The following is a 20,520-nucleotide window of genomic DNA, read 5'->3' as shown; positions in this document are numbered from 1 at the left end:
AAGGCTCCACAGCAAGTCAGGATCCAGTCGCACTGCCTTGCTTATTCAAGTGTAATGATTCAGGAGATCCAAGGCACCGTGGCAGGTGAGGATGCTCTTCGGACCCTCTGGCAAACCCTAACTGAGATCCTAAGCGCAGAATCCCAGAGTTGAAGCCTGATGTAACCCTTTCCTCTGCCAAAGGAGCTGAAGGACTCTGGAAGAGACTGAATCTTAATAGCATCAGGGTCGGCATAATCTGGGCCTCCCTTCATGAACTGCCATAAGACTGAACATACATACACCAATAACCCTTCATCAGTTACAAGCAGAATGTAAAAGAATGGCTTGAGCAGGTCGGGAGGACACAAGTGAGGCGCATGGGAAAGTAGCTCAGACTCTGGGCCCTCCTGAGGGATTCTTTGTAACACTTGTTGGAGGAAAAGAAACTTAGCCCTGTCCGCATATGTTGACATCAGCCGGAGTGGACCACTGCAATACTGCCATTCCATCCAGAAGTGGCTCTGAAAGGAAATGGTGGAAGCCAGTCCTCTTAGTGCGAAAACTCTGGGCAGGACATCTGGACGTTCACCCTCCTGGAAGGAAACATTGCCTGAGGTACACATTTAGTCTGGCTCCTAGGTAGTGGCTAATGGTTTTACCTGTTGCTCAGAGATTTGGAAAGAATAATGTTAAAATATTGGGAACAGGGAAATTATATGGTGGATAGGTCTAAATTGATGATCAAAGCATGTGAATTTTTATGTTTTATTTGAATGCTTACCAAAGAGCATCCACTAAATAGGAACCTCTCAATAACCGGGTAGGCAAGATCCATTCTGTGAACACGGGTTAGCTTCTTTATTCAGCCATACTGGTGCTTGTCAGTGGGCCCATCTATCACTAGCCATGGCATTGTGAACAAGGTTAGTCATGAAATCAACAACATGGACTTCTGTCTCCAAGGCAGGAAACCCAGCTCGCCAACAGCAGAGGCCATCATTGTGCTCCTGATATGACACCATCCCTCAGGACACTAGGGACATGTTAATTACATTGGACCTCCTCCATCATGGCAAGGAAGACATTCATCCTCAATGGAATAAGCACTATTTTTTCTTTCCCTATCCAAAGTGGTTTTGCATTGCCACCATCTATGTATCTATGGAATGTCGTGATCCTATGGTTCGTTATCATTTTGTCCTTTGCAAGGTTTCTTGTCACTAAGAATCTCATTTGGAAGCAAGAGAAACAGGCTCACGCTCTTGGAATTGACTAATCTTATCATACATCCATCATCTGAGAACACATGACCTGGTAAATTAGTGGAATGGCCAAAGCAAGCTCTAAATAGAGTGGCAGTATAGAGGCCCTGCAAGATCAAGTGCTGTCCCACAGAATGGAATAGGTGCTTTAAACCAGTGACCAACAGATGGTGCTCTTTCTCTTATTGCCTAAACACCCAGATTCTGGAAAACATTTATGTCCACTATCAAAATTTAGTTTCCTTTATTTACACTCTTAGATTCCCCAGGTTTAGAGGTCTTATTTTGAGTTCTTAATTCCAAAGAAAAAGTCGTGGGTAGGAGTAGCTTGTCTGGGAGGTGATCCCAGTGAGTATAAGCAGAAAAAGAGGAAACAAGTCAGAGATAAAATAGATCATGATGAACAGGTGACCACTGTTGGCAACTGAAGAACAACCTCACCAAGAACTTCTTGAGAAACAGTGTGGACAACTTTAAAGTTGTCTTTTGGAATATGGAAAGGTAAGGCATATACCCACCAACTCTGATCATAGGACATTTGCTTTATTTCTGGCCCCCACTTCCCTTTGGCAAAGTTCCAGAGAAAGTCCACCAGAGAAGAACAAAGAAGGTGAGAGCTGTTGTCCAGGGAGTTCTCATGCAGCTATAGGTGAACTTGCTAGACTTAGGGAACATGGAGAGAGGCATCTACATCATCTGCAGGTCCCAGGAAGGTATGATTTTATCATCCAGGTACCTAATAATGGTCCCATCAATGAGATATTGAAACTGCCACCTGAGTACTTTGGGGTCCTCATATAACAGAATCAACATCCAGAGGAGGGGTTATAGGGTTACCATACTTGGTGGAATGGTCAGTTCCAGTTAACAAAGGGAATTTGCATTGTAGATACCCACTGAGGGCATGGAAGACCTTACCAAGGACCCAGGGAACTACTAGGGCACTATTTTGTTCTTCTATCTCCAACTAGAAATGGTTAAAAGAAAAACCCAATAAACACAAAATTCAATAAAAGCAAGACCACCGAGGACTCAGATCCTTCAAGAACAAAGGTTTGTGTCATGACTCAGGTGATACAACTAGCCAAAGTGTTGACTAAGGACAATGGGAGCAAGAAATGGTCAGTGACAGAAGGAAGTAGCCAGTATCAACTATGCCCTGAAGACCAGTTGAAGAAATGACTCTGATAGCTCTGCATATTGTAATTTTTATAGTACTATTAATCAATTATTTCATTTCCCCCCTTTTATATTATTTTGTAAAAAAAAAAAAAAAAAAAAACCTCAAAGGTACTTAACCAATTAGTTAATATGTCACTAAACCCTGAAAACCCATGATTTGGTGGGGAAGACTGTGAATTCCTTAGACATCTTAGACTTTAAGATGGTAATGATAACTAATGTCACCCATGTTGAGACCATATGGGCATCTTTGTGTGATGCATAAGTTATATGCTGTCAGACAGAAGCATGAAGTTTTTGTAATATAGGACATAAATAGTTTGAATCACAATTAGTGGCAATTAATTGCCTGTTTGTTTTTTGTTTTTGCAATACTGGGGTTTGAATTCAGGGCCTACACCTTGGGCCACTCCACCAGCCCCTTTTGTGAAGGCTTTTTTGAGACAGGGTCTCGAGAACTATTTCCCCGGGCTGGCTTTTAACCACAATCCTCCTGACTTCTGCCTCCTGAGTAGCTAGGGTTTCAGGCGTGAGCCACCAGTGCCCAGCTGCCTGTTTGTTCTTAAATCCATTCTCTGATTTTCCCATTCTGTTTTAACTCAAGGAACTACATTTCTTCCTAGATCCCTTGCCAAGTAGCATCTAGGTAAGTTTAGCCAATGGGAGGCCCTGACAGACATTGGACTGTGGAAGGAAGGAAGCATCAGAGTATTTCTCTCACTCTCTCCTTGGGCAGTATATCCAGTAGTGGCTGATTTCCTCCATGTTTTTAGTTCTTACTGTACAGTTCCTTTTTTCGTGATCCAAATTCCCTGCCATGATCCTAGCTTCTGAGTGGTGCTGATTTCAGGCTCTGGTAATACTGCCTTTTGTTGTCCCTCTCTTACCAGAAGCAGTGACAGCTGTATAATGCCACTAATTGTTTGTCTCCATTGTCTCTTGTTTGACTTCTCAGCTCCTCCATCAACTGCAGAAGTAATACCTTGAATTAAAATCCCTCTACATTATGTTGATGAATTAAAATCCCTCTACATTATGTTGATGAGTTCAGCTGATAGCTAACCAGTCTAGCTCTATAGGGTTTTCATAACCCACTTGGGGCAGCCTTCACACACTCAGAAGGATCAGAGCCAACAGTGAGCATCTCATTGGTGGATCTAGGCAGGATGAGGTACTAGAGGTGAGAGATACAGCCTCTAAAATAGGGGGTGCAGGCGAGAACACGGCTAAACCCTTAACCCTTCTAATTTCACAATCCTATAGCCTGCACTGTGCCACTAGAATGTGTATGGAAATTGAAATGTGGGTTAGTTTTAATTCATATTTTCACTATATTACACACCAGATTTCAAAAACTGAATATGAAAAATTAAAATATCCCAATAACGTGTGTGTGTGTGTGTCACTGGGGGTTGAACTCAGGGCCTTACACTTGCTAGGCAGACACTACCACTTGAGTCACACCCCTAGTCCACAGAAACAAGTTTATATTGATTGTATGTTGATATTTTATGCACTGGTTTGACTAAACTATCAATAAAATTGATTGCACTTGTTTCTTTTTACTTTTTTAATGCATCTATTAGAAAAATTAAAATTAGAGACGTGGTTCCCATTATATTTCTGTTGAACAGCACTACTTTAGATACAAAATGTCCTAAAAATGTCGTAAACACTGGTGATGAAAGGAATTTTGGTATGCTGAATAATGACCCATAAGATATCCTGGTCCCTGGAACCTGTGAAGGTTACTTCACAGGAACATTTGCAGTGTGATAACATTTAGGATTTTGAGATGACATTATCCTGGATTATCCAGGTGGCCTTAACTGTAAATCATAAGCAGAGACAGAGGGCAATTTGATGCAGAAAAAGAGATTTGACACAGTCAGTGTGAGGGCAGAAGCAACAAACTGTGTTGCACGCTTCAAATAAGGAGGAGGGAGCCCCAGCCAATGCATGAAACATATAAGTTCTAGAAGCTGGAAAAGGCACAAAAACAGATTCTTCCCTAAAGCTTCTGCAAGGAATGTGGCTCTGCCAACATTGATTCCGGCCCAATGAAACTGATTCAGACATCTGACATCTGGAGCTATAAAGAAAACGGGGGAGACTGGAGTTATAACTTAATGGTAGAGTGTTTGCCTAACATGTGTGAGGCCTGGGCTTGACACCTGCCACACACACACACACACACACAAAAGTGTGTGCTTTAAGTCACTAAATTTGTCATGTTACTTTTTTCTTTCTGTTTTTCTTTTTGGTGGTACTGGGGCTTGATCTCAGGATCTCACACTTCCTAGGTGCTCTACCATTTGAGCCACACCTCCCACCTAAATTTGTCATATTTCTTACAATAGCCATAGGAAACTCATAAAGAAATTAATATTTCTTCATGCATTTTATATATCTGCACTTTACATGTGTTATCTAACTTAACCTTCATAGCTCTATAAGTATTTTGGAGATAAGCAAACCAAGATAGATAGATAGATAGATAGATAGATAGATAGATAGATAGATAGATAGATAATATATATATTTGGACATGAGCAAAGCAAGATGTGTGTGTGTATTTGGAGACAAGGAAAGCATGATACAGAGAGACCAGGGAACTTGCTTCCGGTGTTCGGTTAGTGAGAACAGAATCTAGATTCAATTCAAGGCTCAGATGACTACAAATCCCATGCTCTTCCTTCCTGTTGCACAAGTCTTGGACTTAGTCAAGCTTGGCCACCAGACTCCTAAAAACTTCATGGAATGTGTCAGGCTTCTGTATTTGTTTTAGGATTTATCTCCCACTCTCTGGACCACACGTGTCCTACCACATTATCCAAAGGAGATTCTATTTCTTGTCATCCATCAGGTCTGGCTAAAACGATATCAAAATTATAGTGGTCTGATTCTTGATGGAGTACCATATGATTCACGGGGCCTTTGAGATTAGGACAAGACTGAATGTGCACTGTCCTCCATCCTGTGCGATGCTAATTCTAGACGAGGAATTAAAACAAGGCATTCCCTGTCTTCCCACCTTCATGCCACATCGATGTGTTCTGGTGAACATGGCACATAGAGCAAACCGTCTGCAATCGGGACCGCTGCGTGATCAGGTTGGCCGCCATGGCAGTCCCCTGCCATTCACTATGATACGCAGGGGTTTGAAAAATTTTTGATGAGATATAGTTCATGTAACATAAGATGCGCCATTTTTTTCTTTTGGTACTAGAGTTTGAACTCAGGGCCTTTTGTGTTTGCTAGGCAGCTGCTCTACCACTTGAGCCATGCCTCCAGCCAATGATTCAATGATTTAAATTTTAAAATTTAATTTTTTAAATTTATTTTTCTTGAGGTAAAATAGACATAATGATTTACCATTTTAAGTGTACAATTTAGTGGTATTCAACATGTTCACACTGCTGGGCCCCATCACCACCATCAGTTTCCAAATTTTAACTTGGGGAAAATGGGAAAGGAAAAGAGAATGATATAATGCCAGTAAAACCGCATATCCTAAGATGTGAAGGTAGAGGATATAAGGATGTGTATTGAAAGCTGTTGAAAAACGGCAGGGGAGGGGGGGAGGTAAAGGGATAGGGGAGAGCAATGTGAATGGACCAAAGGAAAGAACACCCACAGTGGGCAGACATTGAGACACCCCGTTGAACATCAATTTAAATATCAGTAACAAAAAACAGGACAGTGCCCAGGCACCAGCGGCTCACACCTATAATCCTAGCTACTCCGGAGGCAGAGATCAGGAGGATTGGGGTTCAAAGCCAACCCAGGCAACTAGTTTTTGAGATCTTATCTCAAAAAATCCTTTTTGGGGGGGGCTGGAGGAGTGGCTCCAGGTGAAGGCCCTGAGTTCAAATCCCAGCACTGAAAGCAAAAACAAACAAACAGAAAAAACAGGACTGTAAAATAGATACAGTGAATGTGGTGGGGGGAGGGTGAAGGAAGGAGATTAAGATACATGGTATCATGTATGAAACAGAACTAAGAAACCTCCTGCAATTGCTTTAAGTGGGGCAGGGGAGGGGGTTGAGGGGGAGAGACAATGGGGGTGATGTAAATAATGTACCATGTAAGCGTAAACGGAATTGTCACTATGAATCCCCTCGTATAATAAATATATCCTAATAAAGAATTTATTTTAAAAATTCCAGTTTTTTTCATCATTCCAAACAGAAACTCTGGGCCAATTACCCAATAGCTACCTTTCTCCCTTCCACCTCTCCCTATTCTATCTTTATTCTCCTGTCTTCTCTATGCACTTGACTTTTCCAGGTACCTCATCTAAGTGGAGCCATACAAGGTGGGCGTTGGGTGTCTGGCTCATTTCACTTTGTACAATGTCTTCACAGCTCATCCACATTGCAGCACATGGCAGAAACTCATTCCCTTTCAAAGCTGAAAAATATTCCACAATGTATGTATTCCACAATTTGCCTATGCATCCATGATGCATCCATGCATCCATGATGGACATTGGGAGGTTTCTGTTTGGACCCTTGCTTTCAGTTTTTTCAGGCATACACCTAGAAGTGGAATTGCTTGGTCTGTTTAACTTTCTGAGATCCTGCCACCGATTTGCTACAATGACAGCATGGTTTTACATACCCATTAGTAAAGCAAAATTCCCATTTCTCCTCATCCTTACAGCTGTTATTCTGTTTTTTATGCCATGAGTTTATGAACTAACCTATCTAGTATGCTGTGAATTCAAGAGTTTGATCCATTTTCCAGAGACTGCCCCTCTTGAAACATTGTTCAAATCTGTTAAAAGTGTGTTGCAACACACTTTTTTTTTTTTTTGGCAGTACCAGGATTTGAATTCAGGGCCTCTCATTTGCGAGGCAGGTGCTTTACCACTTGAGCCACTCTGCCAGCCCCAGACACCCTTATTTCTTAAGCAGCTGGTGTCTTACTATAAAGCAAAGTGCAGCAAATCCAGATCCAAAGGACAAGGTCATCATACCAGTAACGGCCACTTGTTTTGCCACTGAAAATGGAATATCCTTCCCAGCGCCCTCCTCACAGTGGCTCCCACTGACCACAGAGGTGGTGAACCTTTGGATATTCTGCCCCGATATGGCACTACTGGGAGCCTGGCAAAAGGCACAGAGACAACAGGCAGAAGAAAAGGCCACACTATGCCCAGTCCTCCTTGCCTCATGACCTTGCTCCCTCAAGGGCAAAGATCGAAAGGGCTCTATTTTTCTTTTTTTTTTCAAAGCAGGCACTCTACCACTTGAGCACACCTCCAGTCCCTTTGCTCTGGTTATTTTGAAGATGGGGGTCTCCTGAACTATTTTTGCCCAGGCTGGCCTTGAATCTTCATCCTCCTGATCTCAGCCTCCCAAGTAGGTAAGATTACAGGTGTGAGCCACCAGTGCCCACCTCTATTTTTTTTTTTCTATAATAGCCATTCTACTGAATATGTGCTAATATTTCACTGTGGTTTCGGTTTGCATTTTCATAATTATTAGTAGGGATGTAATCATCTTTTCATGTGTTTTTGGCCATTGTGGTTTTTGTTTAGAGAAATGTTTAGTTGAATCAATCTTAAATTGGGTTGTTTTGATTTCTTTGGGTTTGTTTTTGTTGAGTTGTAAGAGTTCTTTATATATTCTGATATTAATCCCTTAACAAATACATGATTTGCAAATCTTTTCTGCTGATCTATGGAAGGTTTTTGTGAGATTTTTTGTTTTTTGTTTTTTTGCTTTCTAGGCAGTGTTCTCTGATACACAAAGTTTTTAAATTTTGATGAAATTCAGTTTTATCTACTTTTTTCTTTTGTTGTCTGTGTTTTGGGGCATATCTAAGAAATTGCTGCCCAGCCCACAGAAGTTTTCACCTGTTTTGTTTTTATTTATTAGTTTGTTTTGATACTTGAATTTGAACTCAGGGCTTTATACTTTAAGGCAGGTGCTCTACTACTTGAGCCACCCTTCTAGCCCTTTTTGCTCTGGTTATTTTGGAGATGGGTCTTGCTTTTTGCCCAAGCCAGCCTGACCTCAATTCTCCTATTATAAGCTTCCCACCATAGCTGGGATGACAGGCACATACCACCTCACCCGGCTATCGGTTGAGATGGGGTCTTGAAAACTTTTTGCCCTGGTTGACCTGAAACTTCAATCCTCTTAATCTCTGCCTGCTGAGTAGCTAGGATTACATGTGTGAGCCACAGAGTGCCTGGCTTCACCCGTTTTCTTTTTGGAGTTTTATATGCTTAGCTTTTACATTTAGGTTTTTGATACATTTTAAGTTAATTTTTGTGTATGGCAAGAACTACAGATCCAGGTTCATTCTTTGGGGCACATTGATTTGTGTGGCTATCTAGTTGTCACAGCACTATTTGTTAAGAAACTGTTCTTTCTTCATTGAATGGTCTTGGCATGTTGTAAAAAACAATTGACCATCAATGTATGGATTTTTTTCTGCCCTCCAATTCTAGTCTATTGATCTTTATGACTGTTCTTATGCTACCATATTACCTTGATTATTGTAGATCCATTGGCTTTTAGGAGGATTTAGAGTAGAAAATTGAGGGTGTACGGGGCTGGGTATGGTGGCTTATACCTGTCATCCCAGCTATGCAGAGGCAGAAATTGGGAGGATCATGGTTTCCCAGTCCCAGGAAAAAGTTAGCAAGACCCATCTCAATCAATAAGCCAGGCACAGCTGGGCACAGTAACTCAAGCCTATAATCCTGGCTACTTGGAAGGTAGAGATGAGGAAGGTCAAGGTTCAAGGCCAGCCAGGGCAAAAATTCTTGAAACCCCCCCATCTCAACCAATAAAAGCTAGGCCCTGAGTTCAAGCCCCAGTACTGTTAAAAAAAAAAGAAAGAAATGGGGGGTATACCAGCCACCCAAGCTTTGCAGGAGGCCTAGAGAAGAGAGTTACAGTGCAGGTCAGTCAGAACATAGACATGAAACCCTATGGGGCTGCGGGCATGACTCAAGTGATAGAGCACCCGCCTCGCATACAGAGTTCAAACTCCAATACACACAGACAGACAGACAGTCCTGAGGCTTTGAATTCTTGCAGAGTGACTGTCCTATCTGCTGCTCCTTCCAAAGCAGTGTGAGAGGTCTAGCTGCTCACATCCATTGATATTGTAGTCTTTTAAAGCTTGGCCATTCTTATGAGTGTGTAACAGAATCTTATTTTTTAGTATAGAAACTTTTTGTAGATTTATTGGACATTTCAGTATCCTCTTTTTCAGAGGGTATTGTTTTTATCTTTTCTCAGCAGTTTGTGGCAGTTAAACATATCTGCTAATGGACTCTCTTGTCACTTATACATATGACAAGTGTCTACTACTCCTTAACTACATCTCACACTTTTTTTTTGGTCGTGCTGGGATTTGAGCTCAGGGCCTCACACTTGCTAGGCCGGTGCTCTACCACTTGAGCCACTCCACCAGTCCTGTTTTGTTTTGAGTATTTTCAAGATAGGGGCTCATGAACTATTTGTCCAGGGCTGGCTTTGAACCAAGATCCTCCTGATCTGTGCCTCATGAGTAGCTAGGATTACAGGCGTGAGCCACCACACCTGGCCCTTCTCATACTCTTAATGACACATTTTAATCACGTCAGGTTTGTGAATCTTTCTCTGTGTGGTTGGTGACTTTTGTATCTTGTTTTTGGCTACCTAAGGCTATGCAGATATTGTACTATGACGACTTCTAGATATTGTTGTAATATTACAACATTTAGCTCTACAACCCCCCTGGAATTTATCTGTGTGTAGGCAGGATCAAAAATATTTTTCCTCATGTGGTTATCTAAATGACCCAGTAATGTCCATTGGAAAGACTATCTTTGTCATGCTCTTTGAGAGTGCCACCTTTGTGTAAATCAAGTGTGCCTTTGCGTGTGGTGTGTTGAAGATACTGTTCTGTGCCCGCACCACTCTGTTTTAATCACTGTAGCTTTGCAATAACTCCAGTTTACATCCTTGAACACTGTTCTTCTTCTTTAACACTCAGTGGGCTATTTTTGTTGCCTGTATCACTTCATGTGTATTTTAGAATGAATTGATGGTTCCACAAAACGAAGCTGTTAGAATGGGGAAAGGAATGACATTGAATATATAAATCAAGTTGGGAAAAATTCACATCCTTACAACACTGACTCATTATCCTTAAAAATGGCATATTCTTGGGTTTTTTTTTTTTTATATATCTTCTTCCTTCCTTTGTTCCTTCCTTCCTTCCTCCCTTCCCCCACTCCCTTCCTTCCTTTTGGTGGTCCTGCGGTTTGAACTTATGGCCTCACACTTGCTAAACAGACATTCTACCATTGAGCCATACCTCCAGCCCTTTTTGCTCTGGTTATTTTGGAGATGAGGGTCTCACTTTACGCCTGGTCAGCCTTGACCCACCATAGCTGGGATGACAGACACATGCACCACAGCCAACTTTTTATTGGCTGAGATGGGTTTTCCAGAACACGTTGTTTAATATTTTCTGTATAGACAATTTATATAACTCTCATTATACTTCATGTTAGATATTTGATTTTTTTCTTGGCAGTAGTTGTATTGGGCCTTGTGCTTGCTAGGCAGATGTTCTACCACTTCAGCCACACCACCAGAGATTAGAAGGACCACAGTTCAAGACCAGACTGGGCAAAGTTAGCCAGAACCCATCTCAGTTAATCAGCCAGGCATGGTGGTATGTGCCTATAATCCCAGCTATATGGGAGGCAGAGTTAGGAGGAACACTGTCTGCACCTGGCCTTGAACAAAAAAGAGCAAGAGTCTATCTGAAAAATAAGTAAAGCAAAAGGGATTGTGGTGTGCAGTGCATGGCTCAAGTGGTAGAGTGCCTGCCTAGCAAGCACAAGGTCCCAAGATCAAACCCCAGTTCTTCTAAAAAAAAATAAAAAGCACTGCAGAGACTGTCCAGGTGTGGTGGTGTACATCTGCAATCCCAGCACTTGCAAGGTAGAGAAAAGATTATCACAAGTCTGAGACCAGCCTGTGCTATGCAGCAAGACCCTGTCTCAAAAAACAAGACTGGGGCAAACAAAGCACTGAGAAGAATAACTTCCAACCTGAAATTTGATATCCAGTGAAAATCCACTATGAAATGAAGTTAGTATAAAGACATTCAAACAAGCAAAAATGGAGAGAATTAATATGCAGTGGGCCTACTTTAAAGGAAATACTAAGGCAAGTCTTGTGTGTACTTTGTTTTGTTTTGTTTGAGGCAGGGCCTTACTATGTAACCCAGGCTGACCTTGAACTCGTGCTCCTCCTCTCTCATCAGCCTCCTGAATGCTGGGATTGCAGGCATGACTGCCATGCCCAACTAATGGGAGTTGTTCAGGCAGAAGAAAAGATTCTAGGTGAAAGGACATCAATGCAAGTAAAAAAAATAAGAAGAATGAAAAGTGTACCTCTGTGGAAAATTCCATATGAGTACTGACATCATGATACAGTAATTCTAATGACAGTATCTTGTGGGGATTAAAATTGCTTATGGGAAGAATTAGAAGGACTCTGTGGGTGGTAGCTATAATGAAATGGTTTGGGGTCCTTGCATTGTTCAAGAGGTGATAAAAGTCCTAATTTAGATTAGAGGCATTTTCACAAATTCAGAATGCATGTTATAAGCTCTTGGGTAACATTAAAAGAATGGCAAAAGAATGTAAAACTGACAAGCTAATAGAGGGAAAACAGAATGATAAAAAGAAAATGAATTAATTAAAATAAGGCAAAATGATAAAAAAAAAAAAGAGAAAATGGAACATAGAACAATTTCGAAAAGAACAAAATAGTAGTAACCCAAATTTGCCAGTGACTATGTTGAGTATAAATGGAATAAATATTCCAATTAAGAGGTGAAGATGGGGGTGTGGCTCAAGTGGGAGAGCTCCTACCTAGCAAGTGTAAGGCCCTGGGTTCGATTCCCAGTACTGAAAAAAAAAAAAAAGACAATAAGAGAAAAGCAGGAAAAGGCAAAGATTGGCTAGGTGTGGTGTTGTGTGTCTGTTAATGCCAGCACTTGGGAGGCTGAGGCAGGAGCCCAGCCTTGGCTACACGATGAGGACCTGTCTCAAGCAAACAAACAATAAAGGAGAATTGTGGAGGGGGTGAATTCAAGTATGATATATTTGATCTATTGTAAGGACCTCTGTAAACACCACAATGTACCCCCACCTAGCACAATAAAAAAAAAAGCTGTATCAAAGAAAATACAAGAAAAAAAAGTTTTTTGGAGATCTATGTAAAACATGAAGCCCATATAAATAAGGTAATTATAAAACAAAAATGAAAAAGTTTAATACTGAACTTAAAACTACTTTTATCTTGATTTCAAGAACTATAAATATAGAAATATAAATATAGTGAGATTTCAAGTAAATGAATAGAAAAAGATATACTTGCACAATAGCCAAAAGAATCTTAATGTAATTATTCTAAGATCAGAAACCCTACCTGATGATAAAATGCTCTACTAAACATAGAGAAAACGGAGCTGGTTTCAAGTGAGGCAGGAGGTTGCTCAGCGGATACCAAGTTATGGTTAGGTAAGACAAGAAGCTCTGAGTGCTAGTGCATAGTATACTTGCATTTCAAAAGCCTCGAAGGAGTTCAGAAGTTTCTACCACAAAGAAATGATGTATGCAGGATACATGTTTGAGAAGCTAACCATGTTCAACCTGATTTAAACATTGCACAATGTACACATGGCCTGGACACTGCACGGTACCAGATTAATACATACAACTTTTATGTTTTTGCATATCGGTTAAAAAAAGATGGTGGAAACACTTCATAATGATAAAATATTACCCCACTAGGAAGATATAAGTCACAAATTTGTAAGTCCTTATAATATAGCTTCAACCATGACAAAATTTAATAAAAGCTAAAGAAGTAGAGAAATACAAAACCATAGTGGGACATCATGAAACATATGTCTCAGTAACTGATAACAGCAAGCAAACAAAATATCAATATAGATATAAGAGGTTCACTCTAAGCCCGGTGCTATGGTTCACACCTGTAATCCTAGCTACTTGGGAGGCTGAAATAAGGAGGATTGTAGTACAGGTTACCCTGGGCAAAAAGTTTGCAAGACCCCATCTCAACCAATAGTTAGGCACAGTGGTTCACACCTGACATCCAAGCTACATGGGAGGCTGAGATCTAGAGAATCACGTTTTCACGTCAGCCCAGGTAAAAGTATTCGTGAGACCACATCTCAACAGAAGAAAAGCTGGATGTGGTGTCATGCATCTGTTAATCCCAGTTACAGTAGGAAGCATAAAATAGGACCACTGCAGTCCAGGCCAGCTCCTGCAAAAAGTGAGAACCTATCCCCAGAATAACCAGAGTAAAAAGAGCTAGAGGCATGGCTCAAGCTGTAGAGCACCTGCCTCGCAAGCAGGAAGTCAGAGTTCAAATCCCAGTACTGTAGAGGGGGAAGAAAAAAAAAATAATCCAGAGAGAATTAATATTGTTAAAATGTCCACACTATCCAAAGTGACCTATAGATTCAATGCGATCCCATCAAAATAGCAATGACATCCTTCACAGATCTAGAAAAAACAGCACTAGGGCTGGGCACATGGCCAGCTGGTCTATGAACAAGGTCTTGGGTTAAATTCCGAAGTTCCACAAAACATAATGAAACAAACAAAAAGCAATCCTGCAATTCATTTGGGAGTGCCAAAGACCCTCAGTAACCAAAGCACTCTAGAGCAAAGCAGGAGGCATCACAATACCTGATTTAAAGACAGACTTCAGAGCACCAGGAACAAAAGCATCATGGGAACGTGGTACATATGACCAGAGGCGCAGAACAGAGAATCCACAATTCCACACAGCTACGTGCCACTTCTCCAGAAAGGCACCAGGAGCATTCAGTGGAGAAAGGACAGCTTCTAACAAATGCTGCTGGGGAAGGTAGGCAACCACATGCAGAAGAGTGAAACCTTTTTTTTTGGTACTGGAGTTTTTGAACTCAGGGCCTACACCTTGAGCCACTCTACCAGCCCTTTTTAGGGATGGGGTTGTGACCTATTTGCCAGTGGTTGTCTTCAAATGGCGATCCTCCTGATCTCTGCCTTCTGAGTAGCCAGGATTACAGGCATGAGCAGGCAGAAGACTGAAACTCGACTCCTATCTCTCAATGGATGCAACACCCAACTCAATATGCATCAAAGACCTTAAATGCAAGATCTGACTCTGAAACTATCAGAGGCAGACATAAGGGAAGAACTTTAAGATATTGGGACAAGCAGTGATTTTCTAGATGGGATTCCAAAAGCACAGGAGACAAAAGCAAAAATAAACATGTGTGATCACATCAAAAGAAAAAGCTCTGCTCAGCAGTCATCAGAGTGAAGAGACAGCCCACAGAACGGAAGGAAGTATTTGCCAGCTACTCATCTGACAGAGGGTTAGATCCAGAATATATGAAGAACTCAGAAAACTTACCAATGAAAAAACAAATAATTCAGTTTAAAAATGGGCCAATAATCTGAATAAATATTTCTGAAAAGAAGAAAGACAGGGCTGGTGGAGTGGTTCAAGTGCTTAAGCAAGCGTGAGGTCCTGAGTTCAAACCTCAGTACTGCCAAGAAGAAGAGGAAAGAAGAAGGAGGAGGAGGAGGAAGAAGAGGGCGATGATAAATAGCCACCAGGGAAATGCAAATCGAAGCTACAATGAGATGATATCTCACCCAGTCACGATGACTATTATCAAAAAAACAAAAAATAGCAAATACTAGTGAGGATGTGGAGAAAAAGGAACTGTTGGTAGGAATATAAATTGGTATAGCCACTGTGGAGCATGGCATGCAGCTTCCTCAAAAACAAAAAATGCATGTGTGGAATTATCACAATGAATCTCTTCATATTATTAATGTATGATAACTCAAAAAGCACTTGCCTAGCATGCACAAAGCCCTGGGTTCAATCCCCAGCACTACGTAGGAAGGAAGGAGGGAAGGAAGGAAGGAGGGAGGGAAGGAAGGAGGGAAAGAGGGAGGAGAGAGAGCAAGAGAGAGAGAGAGAGAGAGAAGGAAAGAAGAAAGAAAGAAAGAAAGAGGGAGAGAGGGAAGGACGGAAGGAAGAAGGGAGGGAAGGAAGGAGGAAAGAGGAAGGGGAGAGAGAGAGAAGAAAGAAAGAAAGAGGGAGAGAGGGAAGGAAGGAAGGAAGGAGGGAGTAGAGAGAGAAGGAAAGAAAGAAAAGGAAGAAGGAAGTAAAGAAGGAAAGAAAGAAGGGAGGGAGGGAGGGAGGAAGGAAGGAGTTACATATGATCCAGCTATACCATTCCTGGGTGTGGGTAACTATACAAAGGAAATGATGTCAGCATACAAAAAGACACCCCTCCATGCCCGTGTTTTTGCAGCTGTACTCACAACAGCCAAGCTTTGGAATCAGCCTAGGTGCCGGTTGACAGGTGAATGGATAAAGAAAATGTGGGGTGTGAGTGTGTGTGTGTGTGTGTGTGTACATATACATAGTATTATTCAGCCACACGTCATTTACATCATGTTAAGTTAAATAAGCCAGAAATGAAAAGACAAATATAACATTCTCTCTTACATGTGCAAAATAAAAAAAGAAATTTAAAAGTTGTCCTGAAAGTAGAAGAAGGATTTGCAGGGACTGGGAGAGGGCTGAGGGGGATGTGAAGGTAGAAGAATGCATGCATATATGGAGATATCACAGTAAATTTCATTAATGTGTACAATAAGAAATACCGAAGCATGGCTCAAGCAGTAGAGTACCTGCCTTGCAGGCAAGAGGCTCTGAGATCAATCACTGGTTTGGCCAAAAAACCCTTTTTTAAAAAAATAAAAATAGAGAAATTCAAGAAATAAAACAAAGAAGAGGCCTGGGCAGCAGGATTCTGAGGTCTGGCCTCTCTGGCAGAATAAATAACAGATACTGTACAGTCATGTTCTCATTTCACTCTCATATTAAGTGGGGTTGTGGGATCTGAGTAGGGATTTGTTTAGCCAGGGTATCTGCTCTACCTCTCACTTTGGATTTGGTGAATAAGCTGGGTGGAGACCAGGAGTTGTATTTTGGAGAGGACCTGAAGGTCTAGCTTGTTATACTCAGTTCCAAAATAGATCCTGTGTTCCCAGAGGTCCAATGGCCAGGTGGTGGAAGGTAGAGAAACACAACTAAGGAGGTAGAAGATAAGGAAAAAACCTGTCGGGCAAAAGCAAATTGCTACTGAGACACCCATGAGATGAAATGTGGATATTTGCTGAGGATTTTTAGAGGATTCCTGGGCCTTCTAGTTCATTCTGGACTATGTTTCTCTATTTTCTTCAGCTATTTCATTGATGTTAATATCTTCCTTTGTATTTTGTTTTTTGCATAAGGCATATCTGCCTGCTACTACTTAAATGTTTTTGTCCTCCCATCCCCAAAATTTATGTTGAAATTTAAACCCCAATGCAACTGAGTTTTTAAGAGGTGTGGCCTTGAGGATGTCTTTGAGTTATGGGATTCAGCCTTCATGAATGGGATTAGGGGCCCTTGTAGAAGAAGGGCCTGACAGAGGGAGTTCACCCCTTTTGCCCTCCCATCCCTTCCACCATGTGAACAAACAGCATTCCTCCTCTCTGCAGGATGTAGCAACAAGGTGTCATCATGGAGGACAGCAGTCCTGCCAGATAGCAATCGGCTGGTGCCTTGATTTTGGGCTTTCCAGTCTTCAGAACTAATGGAAAGAAACCTCTTTTCTTTATGGATTATCCAGCCTTGAGTATTTGGCCACTGCATTTCCAATAGACTAAGATCCTGTCTTTAAATATATCTCTACTACATACAGAAACACTCTGGAAAGTTACATATCAATTATAATAGTAATTATTTTTGAGGCTGAAACTCGTGAACTCTTTTTCTTTTTGTTTTTTGTATATTCTGATTTTCCTAAAGCAAACATGGAAGCAGGATTTACTTGTGTAACATCTTTTTTTCTGCACTATGTTATAGTGCACATCTTTTTGGAATTATTTTAAAACTGAAACGTAACTTCAGAAGGCCTAAATTTAATCCTGAATCCCAAACCACTGAGGCCCGAGTCATTTACAGGCTCCTGAGTACCACCCTGTGATGGAGTTGCATTCAGAGTAACTGCGTTTTCTCTTTGGCAGTTGGATCTGTGATCACACAAGCCTTGAATGCATGGCCTTAAAGCAATGCCTGAGTTTTCTTCCTACGAACCTTCCAGAACTTTTAACTCCAGGGAGTAGTGTCTTTCAGAGTCACTGTGCTATGAACACATTTCTCAGGAAACTGTCTTCAGAGCTGGTTTAGTAACTCCACAAGTAAATTCATTTTGTTGTAATTCATAAGAAACTCTTGCTTAAACCACAGTCTTGCTCCTCATTTTTCTCCTTCTCTCTTTGTTATCTGCAGCTAAGTTTCACCTTCTTTGTGCTCTTCAGCTTTACTACTGTGTTCAACTAAGACTTCAAGGACCTAAGTGTTGAACTCCTGGGGCAAAACCTGGGGGAAAGGGTTATGAGGCTTAATAAACCCTGGGGCTTGGGGAGGAGCCCAGGGAGGAGCTTGAGTGTGAGAAACCCAAAAAGTGACCATATAATTTATTTCCTTCGTCTGGGATACATTTGAGTGTGTAAGGAACCAATTAATAATTAATGTCAGGTTAACCAGGATGTAAGGACACGCTCTGGGTATGGGAGCAAGTCAGGAAAGACACCCTGGCTAATGTCTGCCCACTCTGACTGCCTTTAGGACTAGAGATGTGCCAGTGTAATTGGCAGGGGGCTATAAATGTGAATTGCTGGAAGTAGAGGATGGTGTCTATTTGAGGATGGAATTAACATTGCATTTGATCACTGGGACAGATCCATGCTTAATTCACGGAAATCTCACTCATTGAAAAACAGTTGCATTGAAGAACTTCTAGTGGCTTACTAAGATTTTATGTCTACTTACACACTTTTGGATATTTCTTAAAGATGAAAATATATACCCACCTACATACTTTTGATCATCCTATAAGACTCCGCCATAACCCAGGGATTCTCACATCTCCTCTCAAAAGACTGACAAAAGATAAAACAAGCAACAAATCCCCCTGATTGCCTGGTCATTCAGTCTCAGTGTTTGCCCACTCCCTGCTCTACCTCTGTTCCCCCAGTGTTTTCCATCTGTGCAAAGCTGCAAACTCACTGTGTTTGTTGGGTTTTCCACTTCCTTTTCTTCCATTCCAGTGGAAAAGGTCTATAAACATGAGTGTACACACCATATGTGTTAAGTATTGCATTGTTTTTCAAAAGCCACAGTTCCTTGTAACATACATCTAACCAAACTCAAGTAAGAAATTTACAAATTCCTTCTTTGAAAAGTCTGGAAGCTGACTCTAGTATCTAATAGTACATACTTCTAAAAGACCGTCAGGATAGCTGAATTTATTTATTCCACAGAAATTTATTGAACTCCTCTTGCTAGTAAGGGCACTAAGAGAAACCACACAGTTCCTTACCTCAAGTTCCCAGGCCTTATAATGCCAACAAGCAGTTCAGTAAAACATGTTAAATGCCATAGTATTTAATAAAATAAATACAAAGACAGAACAAAGAGACCCAAGCGATCAACCCTTAGGTGCCAGGGAGTTAAAGGCCTCCTTCAGAAAACACTTATGGGGTCTGGAAGGTAGAATAGAAATTTTCTAGGGAAAAAAAGAAAGAAAAACCTTTTTAGCTCCTTTCTATGGGTCAGATACCTTACAAAGAGCATTTAATATATTCTGTGCATCAAACTTATCATATGGGTTTTATTCCATTTTACCAGAATATTTTTATAATTATCTAAACTTTATTATAGCATCTGCTATATATTTCTGCATCTGCTGCAGAAATAAAGCAAACCTTTCCATGACCCAAGACCATAACCCATTACTCTCAAGACTGAGGGAAAAAAAAAAAGAAAGTCTCTGTGTATAACACCAGTGTCTTTCATATCTGTTACCCCGAATTATTTTTCCAAATTTAAACTTAAAAAAGTGATACACTGTACATTTCAGGATTTCGGTTTCTGTTTACTATCAGAGGTTAGTTCAAGCTAAGGGATTGTATTGTAAAACCATTTGTAAAATATATTACATCCTAGGGGATAAATTTAGGTAAGGCACAATAACTACTGTGGAGACTTGAGCTCGTAAGTATATATTGAGTTCTGAATGAAGTAGGAAGCTCACATGCCATTTAGATGAAAATAGAAATAAAAATAGCTTATCATTTATTTATTGCCATACTGAACCCAGGGCCCCAAACTTGTTGGTATGTGCGCTGCCATGCTCAGCCTTTTTGTTTTTATTTTTCTGTTGTTGCTATTATTGTTTTTGTTTTTGACATAATATCTCCTCCGTAACTTTGCCCAGGGTAGCCTTGAACTCAGGATCCTCCTGCCTTCTGCTGAATAGCTGGGATTACAACTGTGAGCTCCCATGTTTAACAGAGCATTTTTCTTTTTAAGTTGAAGTCATTTGTTGAAGGTTAGGTAGTGGGAGAAGTAAGGCAGCTGAGGTTCCTGTGTTTGATTCTAGAGTTGTACTGCATCCCTGCAAGGCAGGACACTTCCACTAGCTTTAAATGTCGTATGATGTCATCCATATAGATGAAAAACGGGCAAACATATCTGTGATGAAACAGGTCAGGATTGTAGATACTCCCCTTGCCCCTGCAGAAAGGTCACGCTATGTTGCCCAGGTTGGTCTCAAACTTGAGTGCTTAAGTGATTCTCCTGCCTCGGCCTCCTGAGTAGCTGGGACTACAGACAGGCACCATTGTGCCTGCCTGTAGATACTTTTGGAAGAATAACAACTAAATTCATTCATTCCATGAAAATATATTGAACTCCTCTTATTAGTAAGGGCATTAGGAGAAAGCACACAGTTCCTGCCTCTGGGGAGCAAAAGAGAGAGTTGGGATGCTAAGCAGGTTTCACAGGAGGAAAAGCAGAGTAGTTAGGTGCTGAAGGAGGTCAGAATGCAGGCCTTCTGACAATCATGCATGCTTATAACTCCATAGCCTCCTTAAATACCAGTAGCTTCTCTGGCCCTAAACCTCCATCTG

General features: G+C 41.0%; 1 pseudogene; it reads right to left on the bottom strand.

Annotated features, from left to right (window-relative positions):
• Positions 1–7,330: 7,330 nt before the first annotated feature.
• Positions 7,331–11,747, bottom strand: LOC109698842 (cytochrome c oxidase subunit 7C, mitochondrial pseudogene; annotated as a pseudogene).
• Between the last annotated feature and the right edge of the window lie 8,773 nt (positions 11,748–20,520).

The sequence above is a fragment of the Castor canadensis genome, chromosome 19 (genome assembly GCF_047511655.1).
Source record: "Castor canadensis chromosome 19, mCasCan1.hap1v2, whole genome shotgun sequence".
Lineage (NCBI taxonomy): Eukaryota > Metazoa > Chordata > Mammalia > Rodentia > Castoridae > Castor > Castor canadensis.
The sequence above is the reverse complement of the archived record's forward strand: the minus strand, read 5'-3'. Positions and strand labels throughout refer to the sequence as shown.